Raw genomic sequence first — 12,947 nt, forward strand, 5'->3', positions numbered from 1 at the left:
GTAAACACCATCAGTACTCTCGATTTTAATGTTTTATGTCATAGGGTTAGAGGAAAGAGTATACACCACATAATTAAACGGTTACCATGATAATTGGGGTACTGTAAGTCACTAAAATTAGCAATTTGAGTAGAGGAAATGGTATCAACAGCTTCATATCAAACAAGAAGGCTGTCAGTCCTACATACTCTTTTCATGCTGTGACCTGTGGTTGGAAACCTACCCTAGTGGGAAAGCTTTTTTAGTCAGGTGGACCTTGCTTACCAAGTACAGAGTATCACTTACACAGTCTAGTCAACTGAAGGGTCAGACTTCTGGGGAGAACATCTGTCTTAATCCATTGCAGCCATTATATCAAAATACCACAGACTGGGTGGCTTATAAATAACAAATTTATTTCTCACAGTTCTGGAGACTGGGAAGACATTTTGAGAATATTAAAGAAACTATAATAACATACTGTTTAACATGAAGGCACGAGCATGGTCATGTTTCGGTGAGGGCCCTCTTCCTGATTCATAGGTGGTGCCTTCTCTCTGTGTCACCACATGATGGAAGGGGCCTAGGGATCTCTGTGGGGTCTATTCCACACACTAATCCCATTCATGAGGGCTCTACCCTCATGACTTAAGCGCCTCCCAAAGACCCACTACTTGACACCATCATCTTTGGGGGTTAACATTTCAACATATGAATTTTGGGGGAACACGAGCATTCAGACTATAGCAACATCTAACTGGTAAAGCTTCCATTCTTCACTCTCAAAGATATAAGTGGCTCCTGCATGTGATCAGAGAACATTTCTATCAGGCAGCAGTGACTTGTGCATGGCCAAAACGTCCTTTCCTACTGCTGAGGGACGTAGATAAATTCAAGTCCTTTGGCCTGTCCTGAGATACATGTGATAACAAGGTATAAAGGTGGGAAAAGATAGCATGAGAAAAATCATTAACATTGGTAAATAATAAAAATTCAACTGAAGAAATATAAAGATCTAACTCACTTTATTGAATGATTCATGAATTGGGCAGCATCTCATCCAGCATCTAGAAAGGAGAGCTCAGAGGAGCTGTACAAAATGGAAGGCATTATAAGGCAGAAGGGGGAAGCGATAAGGAAAGAACAGATTACCTCATCATCTGTTGGGGGATAGAAAGGGCCTATGTGGCAGATGACGTCTATTGTTGCTGACCACAGAACTCCAGATTGACTGGTTAAGACTCCTGGTAAGTTCGAAACTGCATTTAGGTTAGGTATTAAGTCTGCTAGTTTGCTAATGTAGGGCTTAGCAAAGGTGACTCATTTGGGGGCCTGTTGTTTCTTTTCAGTACAATGAAACAAGAAAATTTTGATTTTCCTCTGCTAGGATTGAAAAAATTCATGATTCCTATGGAATTTCATGCAACAAACCCTTGGTTTTACTATAAACAGGGTTAGAGGTAGAAAAAAATAAATTGCCAGGGATTAACTTATTCAGAGTTGACAAAACATGAATCTGGAGTTATCTAAATCATGTTTCTAACTGAATATTGAATGAGAAACTTTGTTAGGTTCTTTAAATCCTGTTTTCCAAAAGCAAGCATGCTTAAGACTCTGAACATTTAGTCTTTAAGACCAAAGAGGAAAATACATCTGAATGCTAAATTGACTCCTGAAGTGAGATATTTTGAGAATATTAAAGAAACTATAATAACATACTGTTTAAGATCTGCCTGTTTACCTGATAAGGAGATCTGCATCGTAATACCTCAGACCTGAACTTGGAGGGACTATGTAGGGTAGTTCTCTGTTGTTCCTGAGCATAGTGTTTGCAATGCTGAGGCGGGCAGTGGGTCAAGTGCTCACCTGCAGTCTGCTCTTTATGTTAATGAAAACTATTAGCCTCAAATCATTCAGAAAAAAGATGATTGAAATATAAGGATGTAAGAAATTTTTGAATCTCTTAGAACAGCTAAGAGTATCATTCCCTGTCCAACCTTTTAGAAGTTTCTAGGTTTAAAATCCAGTGAGAACTGCCTGTATTAAATCTGGTGTGTTGCATCATGTTCATAGCCTATGGAGAAGGAGAAACTAATTTCCGTTGATCTAATTAGGAATTAATATTCTCTGTTATCTAATTCTCTGGTTTCTGTTTTTGTTTTATCTTCATAGTTGCTAGAATAGGTGGAATGTAGTGGGAGGAGATGGGGAAAGGAGAGAATGATTTATGCAAACTCGTGTGGAAGAGCCTTTTTTCCTAAAATAATGAAAACAGTAGTATTTTTGTTCTTTTGACAGCTTGTGAACTAGTATTTGTGGGTAGGAGATATATAATTGGTATGGCATGCTTTTGAAAATTCACGAATCATGTCATGGTGAGTTTTATTCTTACCAGATTAGAAAAGGGCTTGTTATTTTTATTATTTGTAAAACACTTCAGTACATTTATTTGTTAGTATATGTGCATCTAAGTAAAGGTTAAAAAAATCCCATTTTCACCTACGAAAAAGATATTAGTTGAGCTAATGATTATTTTTAAACCACACCTGTGCCCTTTACATCAAAATACAAAGTAAAATCCAATCTGAATGAAAAAGTGATTTTCTGCATTTCAGTGTAATGGAAATGTGGGTATGCTAAAACCTAAACTGAAATCTGAGTTAAGCATATCTTCAATTTTGGGAAACATTTTCAGTGACAAAAGAAAGTTATGTAAAAAATGTAGTCTGGTATGTCTTAGAAACAGTCTCCTATTATTCTGAATAAAATAGCTTTAGACTATTGTTTGCTCAACAATTATTTCTTTTTTTAGACAAAACTTGAGTCGCCTGTTGACTTTCATTTATTAGCATAATGCATTTACACATGCTTGAAAGTGTATTGGCTGAAGAATGTAACTCACTGGGAAAACATGACTAATTCAGCATAGTAGATTGAAAAGCTCAAAACTCAGAAGCAAGTTATTGTGATCTTTTTGAACAGACTATATTTTAGAAATTGGGGTGAGGAGAAATTAACTTAGAAGGTTACAGTTTAGTTATTTAGAAACCAAAAAGTGCTGTTTATCCCTTTCAATCATTTGATATAAATTTGTATCCCAAACTTTCAAAGTTTTTGCAAACTCCTCGCATGCTTTACCGGTTTTTACCAGGCCCATCCTCCCACAAACCCACGCAGGGGACTCAGCTGGACCGCTGCTTCTTTGTAAGATCCAGGGTCACAGTGGTGGCTGTAATGTCATCTCTATCCACGGGGCACCCTGTTCAGGCTCTAGAGTCCAGTTTCAGAAATGTGTATGCGAGGTTGGCACAAGCATGGGGCTTAGCGTAGAGGAATCTAATTCTACCTTCTCTCCTCATGATCTAAAAGAGGCCATTTACGTTCTCTGCTGACTTATTTCACTTTATTTCTCATCTGTTCAATGAGAATAATTCTATGTCATTATTATGAGAGAAAAAGCAGGTAGCACATATGAAAGTGTTTTTCAACAGTTTTAAAATGAGATGTTGCTATCTGTAAGTGTGCATGCTGGGTAGTAGGTAGTATGCCTGCCTCTGGCCAGCATGAAAGAAACACGATGGAGTTTCTTTCTCAGTGGTGCCTACTAAATGCTCAGAACATGCAGAGGGCCCGCTGGCTCAGTGGTCAAGGAGCAGAGAATACTGTCAAAAGTACGTGGGGACTTTTGAAATGCCCTTTTCCACCTCCATCTCCTATCCGAGATGGGTAAAGATATGAATATTTTGAAAACAATCCCATAGAACAATAGACACCAAATATTTTTAATCACACATCATGTGTGTGAAATATAAACATGCTAACATGTACGTATTTATACATTAGGTTCATAGGCAAATATCAATGTTATGTGTATTTTACAGCATATCTAAAAAGTGAAAATGGTGATATTAAATTTTTAAAATAATTTCAACAATATGAAAAATATTTTGCCCTCGTTAAAATGATTGATTTTTAATGAGACCAGTATAATTAGTATAGTTTTTGAAAATTTTGTTTTAATGTTGATTTTTATTTTAAGCCTACCTCTAAGGTTCTTATATTTTGATTCTTGGTATTAATGGCTTTCGTTGCTGCAAAGAACCTTCACAAAGATTTATAAATACAAATGGAAGAACTATATCACTGGACAATTTCGCTAAATCATCCTAGTCCTTGTCTCAGCCCATCTTGTCAGTTTTAGTTGATTTGACAGAGCTTTTAATTGACTTTTAGATGTTAAATTTCATTTTCCCTGAAAATTTCTAAACATATTAGAAGGTATTGTATTTTGTTTTTATAGTTTTAACAAATGGGTGCGAGGACTTCTCACGGTTCTGAGCATGTTGAGTGAGTGTGAGCTTTTTCAGATAAAATATGGGTAAAAGCTTATCGAGTAAGTGGAAAAGGAAGATGTTGAAAAGAGAAAAAAGAATGTTCCAAAGGAGCTTAGGAGACTTAAAAGTATTCTTAAAAAAGATAGTGATGTTTTAATGAAAGATGTTCAAGAGACAGCAACTGTGGCGGTCCCCAAACATTGTGAAAATAAAACCCAACGGGTGGAGAAAGATGAAAAAGATGACATGGAAATGGAGACTGATATTAAGAGAAACAAAAAGAGTCTAGTACAGCAACATGGACACTATTCCATATGGATGAACCAGAGGCAAAGAAAAAGGCTGAAGGAAAGCGAGAGAAAGGGAAGGGAAAAAGCAAAACAAAAGCAGTGAAGACATTGAAGGGTCCAGCCTGGTAGACTCTTAAAAACCTGAAAAATGGCACATGGGACAGATCTGTGATTAGAATTTGTACACAGAAGTCAGCTTTTACCAAATGAAAACTTTGTTTCCACATTTTAACTTGGCCTTTTTCTTCAATTCAAACATAACATAGCTCCTCAAATTTATTTTGAGAACTTGAATAAAACATTTTCTTTGATGAATGAACGCTACACTGATATTTTAATTGGATGTTGTCCAATTTGCAGCATCCAAATTCAGAATTCTGTCAAGTATTGATGTGGTTGTGATTGCTTGATCTTCGTAAAGAGTAATTATTACGCTGACAAATTTTAGCTAACTCTAGATTTAAAGAAAACTATTGTGTTATTTTAAAAGATAATGTCAATGGATCTTATAAGCAGTATTTTTTGGAGTTTTGATTTTGTATAACTCAGAATAAAAGGTATCTCAAATGAATGACTGAATGAATGAATAAAAAAAGTTTAATAGATAGGTTCAAAGCCCGTTAACAAATGGGCTCAAAACTCTCCGGAAAGATTTTTTAATACGCTAGAATATTCTATTTCCAAGTGTGTGGGTGTGCTGATATAAGAGTTTTCATAGGTGACAAAGTTACATTGTTTTTGGCCACAAGATCACAAAACAGTGGAAACATTTCCAAACATCTGTTTTTAGAATCCTCTGTTTTCAAAGCTCTAGTTTCTCTTGAAAAGCAGTTATTTTCTCAGTCGATGCTGAGTCTCATCACCTTTACTTTGAAAGGAAACTTAAAGTGCATTGATTTCTTCGCTGCTAAAGAGCACACTACTGACAGGCCCCTCTGACCCTTGCAAAGGTCCACGAATTGGGAACACTTGTCTTTTTGCAAAGCAAAAGCACATGACTCATCTTTCAAATTCCACAAATTTTGAAAGTACTTGGGCTCTGTTTCCCTCCCAACCACACAGAGTAGCTCTTTGTTTATTGTTTTTTATTTTTAAATTTATTTTTAATTATAGTTGACATACAACATACATTACTATATTAGTTTCAGGTGTACAACATAGTGATTCAACGTTTATATACCTTACAAAGCGATCACCACAGTAAGTCTAGTAATCATCTGTCACCATAAATATATTATTGACTGTATTCCCTATGCTATAAATTACATCCCTCTGATTTATTTTGTAACTGGAAGTTTGTACTTCTTAGTCCCCGACCCCTTTCCTGTCCAGTCCCCACCCTAGTTCTTTCAATGTATGGAATATAATTTACCAGAAGCAGAAAAATGTTAGAAACATCTTCACTTAGATGAAACCATAAAGCAGATTTCCCAGGTTGTGCAATTTGTTCTAAACCTTGAGTCTTCAAATACTGATCAGTATTTTCTATGTATCTGCCAATAGTATTTGCTGACAAAGGAATGCATTTGAATTTGGTGCCATATTGGCTTTCATGTACTTATGGCCATTTTTTCCTTGGTAAGAATCACACTCAGTATGTGGTTTTTAGTCTTTTGCGTTAACCTAGAAAGAAGCTACTGTACATTAATTATTAAATTAGTAAAATTTTGTGAAGTGCTGAATTTGGTAGTTTAGTATTACATGATGTTAAACATCATTGAAAAACTGCAGACATTTGTGTTCCTGTAGGGTGCTTAGTTTTTAAATGACTTGCGCATTTGCTAGCTCCATACTGTCATCAGCTAATACCTGAAGGCACAGCATACCCTTAACTGATATGTGAGTATCTGATAGTCAAACTGGATGGGAGCCTACATTTTAAATAGTCTTCGCAATAACTCCAATTGTTTTCGAACTGTTCCTGTCATGTTTGATTAAATCATCAGTGCTCTGACCTGGTAATATGGACAATAAGGGACCGCACCAGGAGCTCAGCCCTCTGTTAGCTCTGCCATATTCTTGTTCACTTGTGCTTGTGTTTTTAGTGTTAGCTTCAGTCGGTGGTTTCTCTTCAGGCATCCTTTTAAACATGTGTCTGGTCTGTGAGTGTTAATTAAAACCAGATGTTAAAGCCAGATGGTATGTTCCGTAAATCCACTCAGCGGGGCACAAGTAAGCTGCAGTCCTTTGCAATAGCCTGGACGTGGACGAAGGCACGGTGCTCCACTGCCACCCCTCCAGGCTGTGGGGTTCTGCTGTTTCTTCAGGTTGTCTCCCTTTCAATATACAGCTCACGACTTTAACATGTAGACTGATGAGGCCATGTGTCAAATTGTATAATAAATTTTGCCAAGGTTAAATTTCTTAGATATACAATAAATAGAAATAGAAATTCTGCCATCTCGTTGCTAGCGAGCATGCACCCTGTGTTGGGGACCATTGCGGTAGTCATGTGATGTGTCCCCTGAGCTAGACGCTTCATGAGTGCTTTAATTTTCCCTTCATTATTATGAAAATAACATCTGGGGAACTTCACGCCCACCCCCGATCCCCAAACCTGCTACTCCAGCTTTCATGTGCTTTCTCTAAGTTTCATATACAAATTGTGAATGCATAACTTTTCTCAAAAACATAAATGGGAGCATATTGAACACATCTAGCTTTTTCACTTCATACTGTTCCTTACAGAACTTTCCATATCAGCATACAAATATACATACCAATAATTTCCCCTGATATTTACCCATTTATTTCTGCATAATAGGCTTATACTGTTCTTTATGAATTTGTCAGTTACAGGGATTATCGGTGGACTTTCTGCCTTGACAGATGATGCTGTAGCTCTCCTACACCTTTTCATTTCTCCTCATATTCCTCCTTTTGGTTAAAATAATACATAGCCTTAGGTTAAAGTAATAGTCAGTCTTCACCTTAGTGTGTCTCAGTGATTTTGAGTACTTTGTGAAGTACTGAATTTGGTAATTTAGTATTGTGCGATATTAAATATCACTGAAAAAATTATAGATTTGTTGCAGCCCTTCTCGTTCATGTTGGAGGCTTTTCTCATGTGTCTGATGGTTTGTTGTTAATCATTCAAATTCCAGAAGGAACCACTGGAAAGCAGAATGAACGTTCTGGGAACCCAGGTGGCGATGCTTGCTGGTGCCGCGGGTTTTTACCGGAGGGTGGGTGGGTCATTTCCCACTGCTGGAGTTTTTTCTGAGGCCTGTTCTCCTGAGAGGAATTTGCAGTGTCCCCTCAAGGAGTGGCCACGGGCTGCAGGTGTGACTGCAGCAGAGCAGAGGGTAGGGGCTGAGAGCCCCTGGGAGAGGGCCCCAGGCTGAGAGCAGAGATTTCATGCCTCCTGTGCTCAGCCCTGCCCGCTCTGTGCCCGGTGTTAACTCTAAAGCCTCCTGGGTTCAGTTCCCTAAAGAATCAATCCCTTGTCTTCCATGAGGTGTGGTGGTTGGCAACACGCAATGCACTTTCTGCTCCCTGAACTCCAGGCACTTGTTCTGCAGCTGTGACAGCAAATTGGCCTTGGCATTTAGGTGGCAGCTTTCTCTCCTCTTCTGTCACTTAGCAATCCTCCATTTTTTCCTCTTTTAAATGTCTGCTCGCCTGTTGTCTGCTAACTTCCTTTACTGTCATTTTAACAGGGTTTCTGGAAGGGAAGGAGATAAAAGTGTGCGGTCTATTCATCACCTAAACTGGGAATCCAGGAAAGCTGTATAAACTGCCTGATGGTAACCTTCCTCATACTGTTCTGTCTTGTGCAGTGAAACAAGCTGCCCCTCTGTCCTGTTCATGGAAAGAAAAACAAAAGTCCAACCCTAACCGAATCAGGAATTCAGTGCTTCCCTTCTGGAATGTGAATATAGGTCCCAACCATGAAGTTCGCTGAAGACATCGTTTTACTTTAAACACTGCACTATACATGCCCATTCTCGTCTTCATCGTGTTCCAGGTTTTATTAATCGTATGTGAGTAATTGGTTTTCTAAATGCATGGCTGTCTCTCATCACTTTTTCAGCAGATGGGGTCCTCTGGTTATGCCAGTGAGACAGTCGTCTTACGTAGCAACGCCTCCCCATCTTCTCCATAGCCAGTCAGGACCCCAGCCGTAGGGGACCCCTCTGCCTGGAGTTCAGGGAGGAGAAAGTGCATTGCCTGTTGGACCTCCTGCCATAATTGCTGTCAATGTGGTATCTTTCACTGCCTTCTGGGGGGGTTCTCTTTCATAGTCCACTTGGGGCACTCTACTTTTAGGGTGTCCTCATCACTGGAGAAATACACAGAGACATCAGGAAGTGTTAAAATATTTTGGCATGATAGATATCTGGCTACAAAAAGTAAAAAATATGTTCATTGGAAACTTTCAAGATCGGTATCTTGGAGTGTTGTGTTATTGCTAGCATTCATGCCACCCTCCCCAGACCAAAGAAATTTATATTCATTTGACCTCTATGAAGTATTTGAGTTTTGTATTTGGATGTCTTCGATCCCAGGTGTTAGAAACCTAACTCCCACTAGCCTAGAGGGTTGATTGGTTTGTGTATCTGAGAAGAATGGCAGGGGGTAGGCTGGTCTCAAGTTGCATTGGGACCAGAGAGTCAAATGACATCATTTCCACGTGGCTCTTGTCCCTCTTACATGACTTTCGTGTCTCAGGCTCGATGCCCTTCTGGAAGCAGGCTGAAGACATGGTTACAGGCAGCTGAAGGCGTAGCTTCTCACTTTGACATCCCTCCTGTGTGTATATCAATTGCAATGAAGGACCAAGATCACACAATGTCCTTGATGTCCTATCAGGGCTGTGGCTTCTCATCTTATCTTTGTCCCTGCCCTCCTATACCATAGAAACAAAACACTTTGTGAGGTCATCTGTGTCTTCTAGAATTAACAGAATCTCTGTGGGAAGTTGTTTTTTGGATTCACTAGTATTTGCCTCCCATGTGCCAGTCACTGGAGCCCAGTGGTGGCTGAAACCCTGGAACGAGGAGGCATCTAGGCCAAAGATTATCGAGAGTGGTGGGACCTGTGCCCAACTAGAGGTGCATTCCCACTGCTGCTCTGCACCAAATGAGTGAATCCAGGCTGGATGCCAGATCCTCTAGTTTTTCAAAGAAGCCTGAAATCTAAATCTGTATGTAAATTTTGTCAAGTCTGAAAAAATTGGTAATTAATTCAAGCATTTTCTAAATCACTGTCTGGGCCAAACAATACATCATTTGCAATCTCTTATCTTCTTGAACTCATTTGAAAAAGTTCAAAGCCAGATCAAGAAAGCTGGAGCTATTGCTCAAGGATAGGCAGTGATGAAGTGGCACAACTGGGCTTTGTCATAGGTCTCCTGACTCCAAGCCTGGGGGACCTAGGAATGAACCACATTCACATTTAAATCTTGTTTTTCTTGGCAAAATTATTCCTGACTTTTTAAAAATGGTATTACTCTGTTACAGTAAATTTTTGGCTTTATTTCAAGTCTCATATCAAATTCTTTGATTCATGGAAGGTAAAATTTTAACATGACTTCATTCTTTTGGGTGAAGTTGGCAGTAGGCCAGCCCGTGAGGAACACCCTTCAGAAGTCTGATTGAGCTTGCAGATACCACGTTGACAGATGGTCTATGATACGGTTTGTCTGTGTCATAAATTAAGTAAGATTCTAAGCAAGAGTTTAAATATTTCTGATGACATTTTAATTGTAGTCAAGTAGTCATTAATCAAAAGATTGACTTAATGATCCTTGTTCAACAGGAAAATCCCCTTAAGTGTAATAATTTGGGCTTTTTGGTTTAATAGATGCTGGAATGACAGACCTTTGTGCCTTAATTCATTTCACATCTCTACTGTGCTTTGCTCTCAGAACATTTTTATCTGGCTCGTCTAAATAAAGCATTTATTTTCTAGACATCTGAAGGTAGCTCACATTTCAAAAGAAGGCTTTAATTAAAATGTACTTGTATCTTTGATTTTGTTTTATCTGAAAAAACAAAGATGTGAACTTTTAAAAAGTGATCTCAGAAAATGAATAGTGATGGAGCAGCTGTAGAAAATTGAGCCCTTGCCTCTAGACAGGTAAAAATACATTTCACAAACATCAACTGCCTGTTTTTCCTACCTCTATAATTGACTCTAATTTGCTCTGCCTGCCCCTTCGAGGCCTCAGAACTTTAAAATTGCTATTTGATTTGCAGTATAAGTTGCAATGAGAGCCATACTATTCCAAGTGTGGGCTTCGTGATTGAGTCATATTGAGACTTCAATTTTTTACATTTGTAATTATTTCAACCTATATGCATTACAAGATTATTTCAAAATGATTGATGATGTTCAAGTCAATTTTTTACAAACATGGAATAAGAAATTACAAATAGGTATCAAATACATGGTAAAAATCAGTCAGGTTAAAAAAACTTCAGGTAATCTTTCCCCTACCCCATCCCCACTGCTGCAAATTTATTAAGAAAGATAGCAGAAAAAAGTAAGAGAATATGATGCTTTTATGATGTTCTTTGCTCTAAGGACATGATGGTTGCTATCTCCAATAAAATATAAACTTTGATTATAAATTCACGGTGCTATTCCCACTTACAAAGGTATTACAAGAATTTTTGATACATCTGTTGCCAGATATTCAAAAGGGATTCTCGTAGTTATTGCACCAAATTTGGACAGTTCTGTGTACACAAGGAAGTCTACCTAATCTGTTCAAGTTTCTTATAACCCTTAAGTTGTTAGGTCTCTGTTTCCTGCTCCTCCTCAGGCTCCCACCCCCTACCCTCTCCCGAAATAGTGCAGATGGCCCTGGAGAAGAGCATGGAGAAGGACATGTACAATCTTGAGGATCTTTTCTAGCTCACACTAGAGAAAATATTTTCTTAGGAATGCACTGGAGGTCATTTTGTAGACCTCTGAGGAGAACTAGTCAAAGTTCAGATGCACATTTAAATGCCCCCTGCTGTTTGTGGGCCAGTGATAGGTGTGAGAACCTCCAGCTGTGATTCCATTCAGTAGCTCTGGGAATACCTGCAGCTTTCATCTAAGGTGTTTCCCCGAAAATAAGACCTAGCCAGACAATCAGCTCTAATGCGTCTTTTGGAGCAAAAAATAATACAAGATCCAGTATTATATTATATTTATGTTATGTGGGGTGAGGTGGGGTGGGGTGGCGTGGGGTGAGGTGATGTTATAGACCCAGTCTTATTTTACTATAAGATGCATTAGAGCTGATTGTCCAGCTAAGTCTTATTTTCGGGGAAAAATGGTAGTAGGAGTTAATTTTAATTTTCTAATCTTTCACTTCTGGAAGCCAATGAACCCTAGGGCAGAAATGTTCAAAGTAAATAATTTGGTGTGAGGAACCCTGTGTTTATCAACCATAGAATCCACAAAGGAATTTTGCTTTTTAGGGTGAGTCCAGTAAGTGGAAAGTGTGTCTTTTCAGGCACTGATAAGAAGAGATATGGAGGGGGAAAAGAGATTGTTAACAGCAATGATGAATTGGTATTTGTGTGTGTGTGTGTGTGTGTGTGTGTGTGTGTGTGTGTGTATGAAGTCAGAATACTTTCTTAGAAACCAGAAACAATTGAAAAACTTGTAATGTTTGAGAAATTTGGTATGACATATTTGTTATTTGATTTCCCTAAGAAATTAATTAGAGTTAAAACAGGACCCCAAATAATAGTCACGTTGAGTTATGCATTACAGTTTTTCCTCCATTGGGTCTTTACTGATCTTGAATCCTTTGTGTTCATCTTGCCCAGGTTTATCACCCACTGTATTTTTATTATTGAATCGTGTTTTAAAATATGCATTCATATTTAAGTGGTAGGAATGTTGTTTGGGAGATAAAATAAGCCCTTTTATTCTTTATCTTGAGATTTCGAGGGATAAATGGGCTTTTTAAGATAATTCCCACACTTGCCATCTCCCATTTTTTCCCAGTCTCGATGGACTAGCTGCCATGAACTGCTCTGCCCAGCAGCTCTCATTCAGCCTTTGTACCCAGCAGCCATGCTATAGCTTCCTGTGCTGGATGCTTCCTATTTCTTCTCAACGTGGCTTAATTTGTAATGAATTGTCTATTCTAATCAGATTAAATATCTCAATGTCTACTACATGTGAGAGTTTTCTTTTTGCTGTTGTTTTTTTCTTTGGTCCTTTTTGTGTATGCTTGGCTGAAGGAAAACCAATTACTAATTATGTATTAGTCTGGGAATGTAGTATTTAGGGTGACTATATCTGAATTAATTAAGCGCCATTACTAATGCCTCACAATTTATGAACATATTCTTTTTTTATTTTTATTTATTTATTTATTTATTTTATTAGTTTCAGG

The 12,947-nt window shown here is 38.2% G+C and overlaps 1 protein-coding gene and 1 pseudogene across 2 annotated transcripts in view; both read left to right on the forward strand.

Moving 5' to 3' along the window:
- Positions 1-12,947, forward strand: part of PIP4K2A (phosphatidylinositol-5-phosphate 4-kinase type 2 alpha) — a 151,090-nt gene that overhangs the window by 66,076 nt on the left and 72,067 nt on the right. The gene's annotated exons all lie outside the window — the stretch shown is intronic.
- LOC308490792 (protein LLP homolog) lies at positions 4,354-4,732 on the forward strand (annotated as a pseudogene). The gene has a single exon. The product of its transcript is annotated as a protein LLP homolog (transcript).

Source organism: Rhinolophus hipposideros, assembly GCF_964194185.1.
Source record: "Rhinolophus hipposideros genome assembly, chromosome: 1".
NCBI classification, from domain to species: domain Eukaryota; kingdom Metazoa; phylum Chordata; class Mammalia; order Chiroptera; family Rhinolophidae; genus Rhinolophus; species Rhinolophus hipposideros.